Source organism: Panthera onca, chromosome F2, assembly GCF_046562875.1.
Source record: "Panthera onca isolate mPanOnc1 chromosome F2, mPanOnc1 haplotype 2, whole genome shotgun sequence".
NCBI lineage: Eukaryota > Metazoa > Chordata > Mammalia > Carnivora > Felidae > Panthera > Panthera onca.
Genome location: NC_138356.1, coordinates 82,471,562 through 82,481,103, shown reverse-complemented (window position 1 = coordinate 82,481,103; position 9,542 = coordinate 82,471,562).

The window sequence follows — 9,542 nt, the reverse complement described above, 5'->3', positions numbered from 1 at the left end:
CTCAGCCTTGACAAGGCTTTCGTATGCCCTTGAGAGGGGGGGAATGGGAGGGGGAACCACCGGGTTGGCTGAGTCAACAGGGAACCATTGCTCGACTGGGTCTCAGCCTGGCGCCGGGGCCCGGCCTCCCACATGAATGGGAGGGGGAACCATCGGGTTGGCTGAGTCAACGGGGAATGTTGCTTGACCCGGTCTCAGCCTGGCGCCGGGGCCCGGCCCCCCACATGCCCCCCTTTTGTTTGTAATTGCAACATGTGCATCCTGGGTTGGTATGTGGTAAAGGCAGTAAGACCCCATCTCCAGAAATAACATAGCAAGACAAGTATAACAGATATTACGGAAACAATTCCAATAAAGATCCAAAAGGAATGCTGAAGAATATTAAATGGATTAAACCCATTAAGTTGGTGCAGTATGGTTTCAGCGAGATCTCCAGGGTCAGGGAAACTGAGTGAGCTACCGGCAACAGCATTTATCTCTTCTTGTAGCTGTGAAAGGTCTAAGCTAGTGTTAGCATCGTGCCAAACCCCTTGTAAATGACGACGCACTTGTCCCCATGTCCTATTGGTATCCTCTAAAGGGGTAACACAGATATGCTTATATGCATCATGACAAATTAAAGAAAGTCTGGTACGCAAAATAGCAAACTGATCACCAAGATACATCAATGCTTCTTGCAGTGCCTCTAATTGGGCTTCCAATTTACGGTCTATTCGTTCTTGAGTGGCAAGCGCCTTGGATACATTATGAGCCAATTCATTTACATGGGATGCCGTTTGGGCACTTTCATGTAAGGATATTACAGATACAGTTGCAGAGGGAATTACAGTCACTGCTGCTATGGGTCCAGCAATCAAGAGTCCAAGAAACCGTCTGGTCTTGCGCAGCCGTTCACTGATTTCTAAGGCCAATTGCATCCCATAATTAGGATACCAAGGTCCTGTAACATGTACTGGCAACATCCAATAGGGAGGTGGTAAGAGCAGATAAACCTTCATTCCACTTCTAGAGGGTCCATCTACTGGGAGACAATTGGTCAAAGCACAAGCAGGACACGTCAGCCGGTATAACTGATGACCATCTTCTTTCGCTGGAGTAATGGTGCCATCTCCAACAACCAGAGAGTAGGGCGGAGGAGCACAGGCACGCAACTGCAGAACTGGAGAAACATAATATTCTGGAAAACGAAAGCTGTCATTAGTATATATTTTATCAAAGGTAGCATATAACTTCCAAAGATCAGAATGAATTCTTCCTTCAGGGGTTGCAAAATGGTTTGTGGGATAATCTTGTGGTGTACCTGTACCTCGTTAGGAGGTGGACCCACGACCCTGGGATCAAGAGTCCCATGCTCTACCGACTGAGCTAGCCGGGCCTTTCGGGAATAATCTGTAATGGTATAGTTTACGTCTTTAGGAGTCATCCTCAGTGAAGAGGATTGGGCACATTTACCCCAAGGTGAGTCCCCAGTAAGGCCTCGACCAGCTGAGGGACATGTAGGAAGATTCCGAGGGGGATCACGCGGCCCAAAAAACATCCATTCTCCTAATAATTCTCTCTTTTGCCAATAAGCGGCAACAGAGCGGGGTACCCGTTCCGAAGGACGCTTGTCATTTTGCCACAGTGTATAAGTAATAGAGCGCCCTACTGGTTTCGTACCCAAACACCCATAAGCAAGTTTGTACGGCGTAGCCTCCCTTTGCAGGCAGATAGGTGTTCCTGCAGAGAGCGCCGTCCAATTTATAGAGGCCGACACAGTGGGCAAAAACCCTGCGTCTTCCCCTCCCATAAAGGTGAGACTGGTGTATACTTTGGGTGTGGGGTCTCTCCATGTACTGTAGGAGGACCTACCACGTATGCCCAATAGAGGACAGATCCCCGGGTGTAGTGAGAAGGCACAGGCCAAGAAGACATGTGTGGCCGCTACCTCTCCACCTGAGGCCATCGCTACATCAGTGGCCTGGGTCAGCAGGTTCTTTATCTGTCCCCAGGTGGCTGTACCCGCCTTATGACTCCGCCGTTGTCGCTTCTGGGGGGGCTCCGTCGCTGTCACTTTGGCCATTTTTCGGCGCAACCGTAATGTCTCTGAGGAGCCGAAGCGGGACCCGGCGCGGCGACTCTTCATCCTGTGGAAAAACACAAGCACACCCTCGCCCTTCCCGAAGGACTGGGTCTGGGCCTCGCCAAATGCCTTCGGCATATCTTTGCATCTTGCCATCAAGAGAGGTTCTTGACTCCTTCGCCAGCAGTCAGCCCTGCTTCGTTGACATTAAAAAAATTTAACACATACAACACAAGAGTGAGATGCACATGTGGGGAATACTTGATCTTTCCCTTTAATATCTCCCCCTCTTTAAGTTTTCGCAGATACTGTTTTAGAGTCAGATGAGCTCGCTCAACAATAGCCTGTCCTGTGGAATTATAAGCAATGCCGGTTGTATGCTCAATTCGGAGTCGGCGGCAAAATTCTGCAAAAGATTTAGAAGCATAAGCACTACCATTGTCAGTTTTTATTTTACGAGGTTTGCCCATTGCTGCAAAGGCAGAAAATAGGTGATTTTGAACAGCAACAAATGCTTCTCCTGAGTGGGCTGAAGCATGTATATAGCCTGAGCAAGTGTCTACAGACACATGTATACATTGCAATTTCCCAAAAGGTAAATACTGGGTGACGTCCGTTTGCCACAAATCATTGGCTCGAAGACCTCGGGGATTAATGGCATAGACCGGCTGTGGGAAGAATTGCGGACAGATGCCGCACTGTTTAACAATTTGGCCGCTTCACGAGATATTTTGAATTCTCGTCGAAGGGCTGCCGCATTCTGATGAAAATTATCACGACTCCTTTTGGCTGTTTCCCAAGGAGTGGTAATGGGCAGAACTTGCGATAAATGGGTTGCTGCATCGGCTATCCGATTCCCAGCAACTAGGGGACCGGGCAGGTCGGTGTGAGCTCGAATGTGGGAAATATAAATTGGACTGTGCTGTGAATTAAGAAGTTTTTGTATAGCATGAAGTAGATGATAAAGTTCCTCATCTGCTGTCAGTATAAAGGCAGTGGGAAGCTGCAACACGGCTTTGACAACGTATTGACTGTCAGAATAGACATTTATAGATTCTGGGTAAGTTCTTAGGGCTACCTGAACGGCATAAAGCTCGGCCCTTTGGACAGATTTAGTCGTATAATTTAAAGTGATCAAATTTTTATGTTGGGAAGTGACTTAATACACTGCAATTTTACCCTCTTTCCTAGCATCCACAAAAAATGGAAGCAGCATCTTCAATCGGCTGACAGACAATAGGATTATAGGGCAAAATATCTATAAGACTGAAACCTTGTATTAAAGAATCAGAAGGTAAATGAAATTTAATTTGACCTGTAAAATTAGCCAAGGCAAGTTGCCATTCGACGGACTGGGCAAAAGCAGCAGCGTCCACCAGCTTCTGTGTCAGAAAGCACAGGCAATAAATTCTGGATCGTGTCCAAAGAGCTGAACAGCTCGGGATCTTCCTCTAATGATGAGAAGACAAACCATAGATAGCAAAGGATTAATGACATGCGGAGAGTGTAAGGCTAAATGTAGCCATCCAAGTGGACCGTGAGATTGCCACAGAGTTGCAAAGGGGATGACCTGAGGTTTTAATATTATTAGATACAAAGGCTGAGAAGGGTCAATTCTAGTGACGTGGGCCTGCTGAATGGCCTGTTCTATATGTCTTATAGCTTCTTTAGCTTCTTGAGTGAGACTTCGCGGGGACGCTGGAGAACTATCTCCTTTTAGAATATTAAACAAAGGCAGTGATTGTTCTGGGGTGACCCCTAGTGTGTTTCTAATCCAGTTCATATCTCCTAATAATTTCTGAAAATCATTTAAAGTAGTCAAATGTCCGGTCCTAATTGATACTTTCTGAGGTCGGACAGTTGATTTGGAGATGAGATACCCTAGGTATTCAAAAGGTGCTTCCCTTTGAACTTTCCCAGGGGCAACAATCAAATTATACGCTTTAAGGCATCTTTGGAGAGAAATAAAAGCCTCCTGTAATAATTCCTCAGTTTCAGCAGCCAAAAGTAAGTCATCCATATAATGGATGCAATATACAGGGGGAAAACTCCGTCTAAAAGGGGCAATTGCTCTGGCCACAAACTCTTGACATAAAGTCGGACTGTTGGCCATGCCTTGCGGTAATGCCTTCCACTGATACCGCTTAGCAGGTTCCTGTAAGTTAGTGGAAGGCAGGGAGAATGCAAAATGTTCTCCGTAGCCAGGGGCCAACGGAATGGGAAAAAAACAATCTTTTAAGTCCAAAACTAGCAATTGATATTGTAAAGGAAGGGCCGATGGGGAAGGGAGGCCGGGTTGCAAAGCCCCCGTGGGCTTCATGACAGCATCAATTGCTCTCAAATCTTGCAGCGACCTCCATTTATTTGACTTTTTTCTAATCACAAAGATTGGGGTGTTCCAGGGACCGGTGGAGGGAACTAAATGACCTAATTGCAGTCGTTCCTCTATGAGGTGAGCAGCAGCCTCCCTCTTAACAGTAGGTAAGGGCCATTGGTCAACCCACACTGGAGTGGAAGTCATCCACTGGAGAGGCATAGCGTGGGGAGTTTCCAATGGCCCTAGGAAAAACCCAATCCGAAATGGTCTCTTCTGGGCTCGGGGACATACGGCTCAGGATTCCCCTGCAACTCCTTCCCTAAGCCTTTCCCCTCAATATAGCCCATTTCCTTCATAAGGTGCATAGCGAGATTAGTCTGTTTTTGAATCGGGACTGCCTTAGTCTCCAGAGTCAAATTCATTGCAGTTAATATGTCCCTGCCCCAGAGATTAAGATCTATCTTCAAAACAAAAGGCTGAAAAGTTCCAGTCGTACCATCAGGCAGTCTCCAATGTAAATAATCAGAGATTTGCAACGGAGCAGAGGCGTAACCAACACCTTTAATTGGAATATTAGTCACTTGAGTAGGCCATGTGACAGGCCAATTTTTTTGAGCGATAACTGAGACATCTGCACCTGTATCCACTAGTCCCTCAAAAGGGACTCCTTGGATATGCAATGTAAGCATGGGCTTTTCTACAGAGATCACTTTAGCCCAATAAAGATCTGTGGGGCCGAACCCCCGATTTCCCCGGTAAGGTTTAACAGCCTTATTATTGGAGGATATCCGGGGTATCAAGATCAATCGTGCTATGGGAGTCTTGGGCTCAAGCACCAAAGTTCCCATAGGTAAGCTGGCCAAAATTTTTATTTCTCCGGTGTAATCTTCATCAATGACTCCAGGATAGATCATCAGTCCCTTAAGAGTCCAGCTGGATCTTCCCAATAATAACCCCCAAGTATTCCTGGGTAGAGGCCCCCATATCCCTGTGGGGATGGCTTTGGGGGGCTGTCCTCCTTCTAGGTAAACGGACTGAGCTGGGGCAAGATCTAGTCCCGCACTGGCGGGGGTGCCGTGGTGTAGTTGGCTAATACCTGGGAGGTCTCCAGTGTTGGACACAATGGGTGGGAAGGCGCCTGTGGGGACATTTCCGCAATTGTTTGAGGGGCCTGCGGCTGGCCCCGCTTCCAGTTTCCCTGAAGAGGTTTGCCATTACAATCAGTTTTAGAGCGGCATTCATTGACCCAGTGACACCCCCGTCCACATCAGGGACAAATAATTGCCGGCTTATTATTAATGTTAGGGCCACTTGGCAAACCGGGGGTGGTTGGAATTATTTCTTTACTACGACATTGGGCCTTCATATGGCCCTTTTGGCCACATTTGAAACACACTACTCCACCCAACTTCCTTGGATTAGTTCTTACGTTTTTACCCTGAAGCTGGGCATGCACCTGTAAGGGGTCTATTCCCTTTAAGGCGGCTGCCAAAGTAATGCCCTGAATATAAGAGGGTCCAATCTCAGGACATAGCCTGATATAATCCTCCAAGGTACCCTGATTTTTCCAAGGACGAATGGCTGCCTGACATGCAGAATTAGCATTTTCATAAGCCTGTTTTACAATAATGGTACCTGCCTCCCCATCAGTAACCATACGACTGACTGCAGTCAAGAGGCGCCCAACGAAATCCTGGTACTTCTCATCTGGCCCTTGCCTAATTTTAGACAATTCCTCAGTTCTGCCCCCTGTAGAGGGGAGTTTTTTCCAAGCTGCAATGGCACAGGTATTAATTTGATTATACGCAGTTTCAGGATAATTCAGCTGGAGGCCCACATCATCATATCGTCCTGTACCTGTGAGCATGTTGAAATCCACTGGTATGTTAGTTCTTTTATTACACATAGCCTGTTTTTCAGCATTCTCTGCAAATTCTGCTTTCCACAAGAGGTTATCTCCCACACTCAAACAAGCCTGAGCGATGACCTTCCAATCTCCTGGGCACAACGCCTCCCTGCTCAAATTATCAAGCACAGGCAGGGTAAAGGGAGCTGTTGGGCCATACTGGGCTGCAGAGGATTTCGAGTCTTTCAGCAATTGAAAACTTAGGGCGGAGTACGCTCTCTGTCCCCCCTGCTGAATAACAGGGTCAGCGTGGAAAGCAGAGGTGTCTTCCCCATGCTGTTGCGCTTGGTACAGAGTCCGCTGCGAAGGAGTAGCTCCCATAACGGGGTAAGGTTCAGTGGACTGTTGATTCTGAGTAATAGGGAAAGCCAGCCGAGGTAAACCTCTATCCGGTGCCTGAAAAGAAGTCGTTTTAAAGGTCCCTTCTGGACCAGAGGGGCCAAGAAGGCAGGCTTCCTCTGGTCTTCCAAATACGGCCCATCATCCCCCTGATCCCCAAAAGGAGAGTCACCATTATCTTCTGGATCTTGCACAGACAACTGTTCTAGGAGGGGGAGAGGAGGCAAAGGTGAAGGCACCCGTGACTGTCCCGAAAGGGCATTGAAAGTAGTTTCTGGAGGGAGAGGAGCATCTGAAGTCACTAAGGGTTGGGCTGCTTCCGAGCTAAGAGAAACTATTTCAATAGAATCCTGCGGATCAAGGACCTCCTTAATACAGGTCCAAGTAGACCACAAAGCCCCTAGAACTGCAGCCCCGCGAACCTTCATCTGATTCTTAAGTTCCTGACCAACTCGCTGCCAATCCTTTAAATCAACTGTGCCCCCCTCTGGAAACCATGGGCAATAATCACGCGCTATGTCAAAAAATTCCCCAAGGGCTGACTGAGAAACCTTAATTCCCTTCTCCTTCATAAGAGCCTGCAAGGCAGTTACAAAATATCCCTGTTCCATAGACTGTTTCTGTCCCATAGTCTTACTCCCGTCGTCTGTGCTGCTGGCACAGTTCCCCTACCTGAATTAGACGCCGCGCGGTCCGCTTTCGGTTTCCTCCTTGTCGTCTCAGGTCCCTGTTCGGGCGCCACTTGTCGCGACCGGCGTGACAAACACCGAGGTCAGGGTCCTGAGGGTAGGGGAATGCAAGAAAAAAGAGAGAGAAGAACGTTTGGGAACAGGAGGGTCCCCTGGGCTGACGGCCCAAGTGATGGCTTTATTGTTGCCGTACGCAATCTTTTATATCCAGACTCTTATGGGTCAGGCCATTCTAAGAATAAACGGGTTTCACATAATCGCTGCCAACCAAAACATTTAGTTGTGTGTTTCTTGTGAATTTTCTAGACGGGTCACAACAAGACCTTGTTGATAAGATTGCTGGCAAAACACAATTCCCATGTTTGTTTCTATCCGACTCGGGGTAGAAAAAGGGAGGAGCATTACTGCCAACACCCGCAGACCACAGGCTTCAGGAATTAACTTTCTCAGCCTTGACAAGGCTTTCGTATGCCCTTGAGAGGGGGGGAATGGGAGGGGGAATCACCGGGTTGGCTGAGTCAACAGGGAACGTTGCTCGACCCGGTCCCAGCCTGGCGCCGGGGCCCGGCCTCCCACCCACACCTGAGATGCCACTTCACGGCCAGCGGGACCCCTGGGACAGGATCCACGAGCTGGGGACGGCTGGAGCTTCTGAAATCGGAGCCTCACACGCTGCTGGGGGCTGTGAGCTGGAGCAGCCCCCGTGGGGGACAGTGTGGCGGGGCTTGGACGGGTTCCACGGAGGACTCGCCTAACCCTCATCCACTCCACTCGTAGGTGGACGCCCCGAGGCAATAAGAACGCACGTGCGTACAAAACCCTGCACGCGAACGTTCACGCAGGACCGTGCGCAAGCACCCACACGTGGAGACAACCCAGGTGTCCAGCAACTGAGGCACGAGTGCACGCGTGGGGAAACCCACACAAAGGACGACAGGTGACAGAGTGCTCACGGGCCGTGAGAAGGAAGGAAGTACTGACACGCAGAAAGGTGAACGAAGCTGACAGAGAAGACACATCCCCCGATGTGCGGACGTGACACGTCCACGACGAGCCAGGCCATACACAGAAAGCAGGTGACCGGCTGCCCGGGGCTGGGGGTGGACAAGGGGGAGGGACAGCTGATAGGCACATGGTTTCTTTGGACGTGATGGGAGGTTCCAAAATCAATCGTGGTGATGGTTTCACAGCTCCGAATATGCTAACGCCCGTGGAGTTTTATAGTTCAAACGGGTGAATTGTGTGGCATGTGAATTATGTCTCAATACGCTGTTATAGAGAAAATGTGGAGTCCAGTAAGGACATCCAACCGGTCACAAGGGCACTCCTCAGTGCCCTTCCGGTCCTGGGTCACGTGTGAATCACAGCCCGTGCAAGGCAGCCGGGAGCCCCACGCCCTTCCTCCACCATCACATCCTGCCTCTGGGCTCTTGCCGTGAGCCACCCTGGAGGCCACACCAGGGCTCCTCCGTCGGCCTGAGACTCACCCTGAAGGCTCTGCCACGTTCCTTCACTGACCCACGAGCCTTCCGTCCGGGGGTGTGGGGGGAGGGGCAGGGTCCCTGTCTGGGTCTGTCCCCGGGCCAGGAGTCTGCGGTGCGGGCCCGAGGGCTGTGCCGGCTGAGGGCCCCTGGGGCCGTGGGCACATCTTCAGCTCGGTGTGGGGCTCCCAGCTCCAGTCCAGCCCCTGGAGCCCATTCGCCAGTATAGACAGGGCGTTCTTGCCGGTAGCAGTAGGAGGCTCCGAGAGCCTGGGTAAGGCTGAGTGCGCGTGTGCTCATGCGTGTGCGTATGCGTCTCCACACGTGTGCACATAGTGTGCGCACGTGTGTTCACACGTACACATGTCCACCATGTGTGCCTGTGCGTGCACGTGTGTGCGCTTGTGATGAGGGAGCAGGGGGCAGGCTGGGGCCGGCGCAAGCTAGCACCCCCGCCCCCCACGCGTGGGACATTCCTCAGGCCCTCCCGGCTGCCCAAGGACAAAGGAGAGGACAGAGAACAAGCGGCCAACCGACAGAGATCCAGTCCTGCAGGACCTGAGTCTGCATCAGTTTACAAATGTCTTAGTAAATTGCAAGAAAAAGGCGGTCTTCTCAGTAACCTCATCTCCAGAAACCCACAGACTCGGTTTCCTGGAGCCCCAACATCACCCCTCCGTAGTGACGTGGGGAACAAAGGCAGAAGGAAATAGGAGGTAAAACTAAACGTCCTTGTGACCTGCAGCCC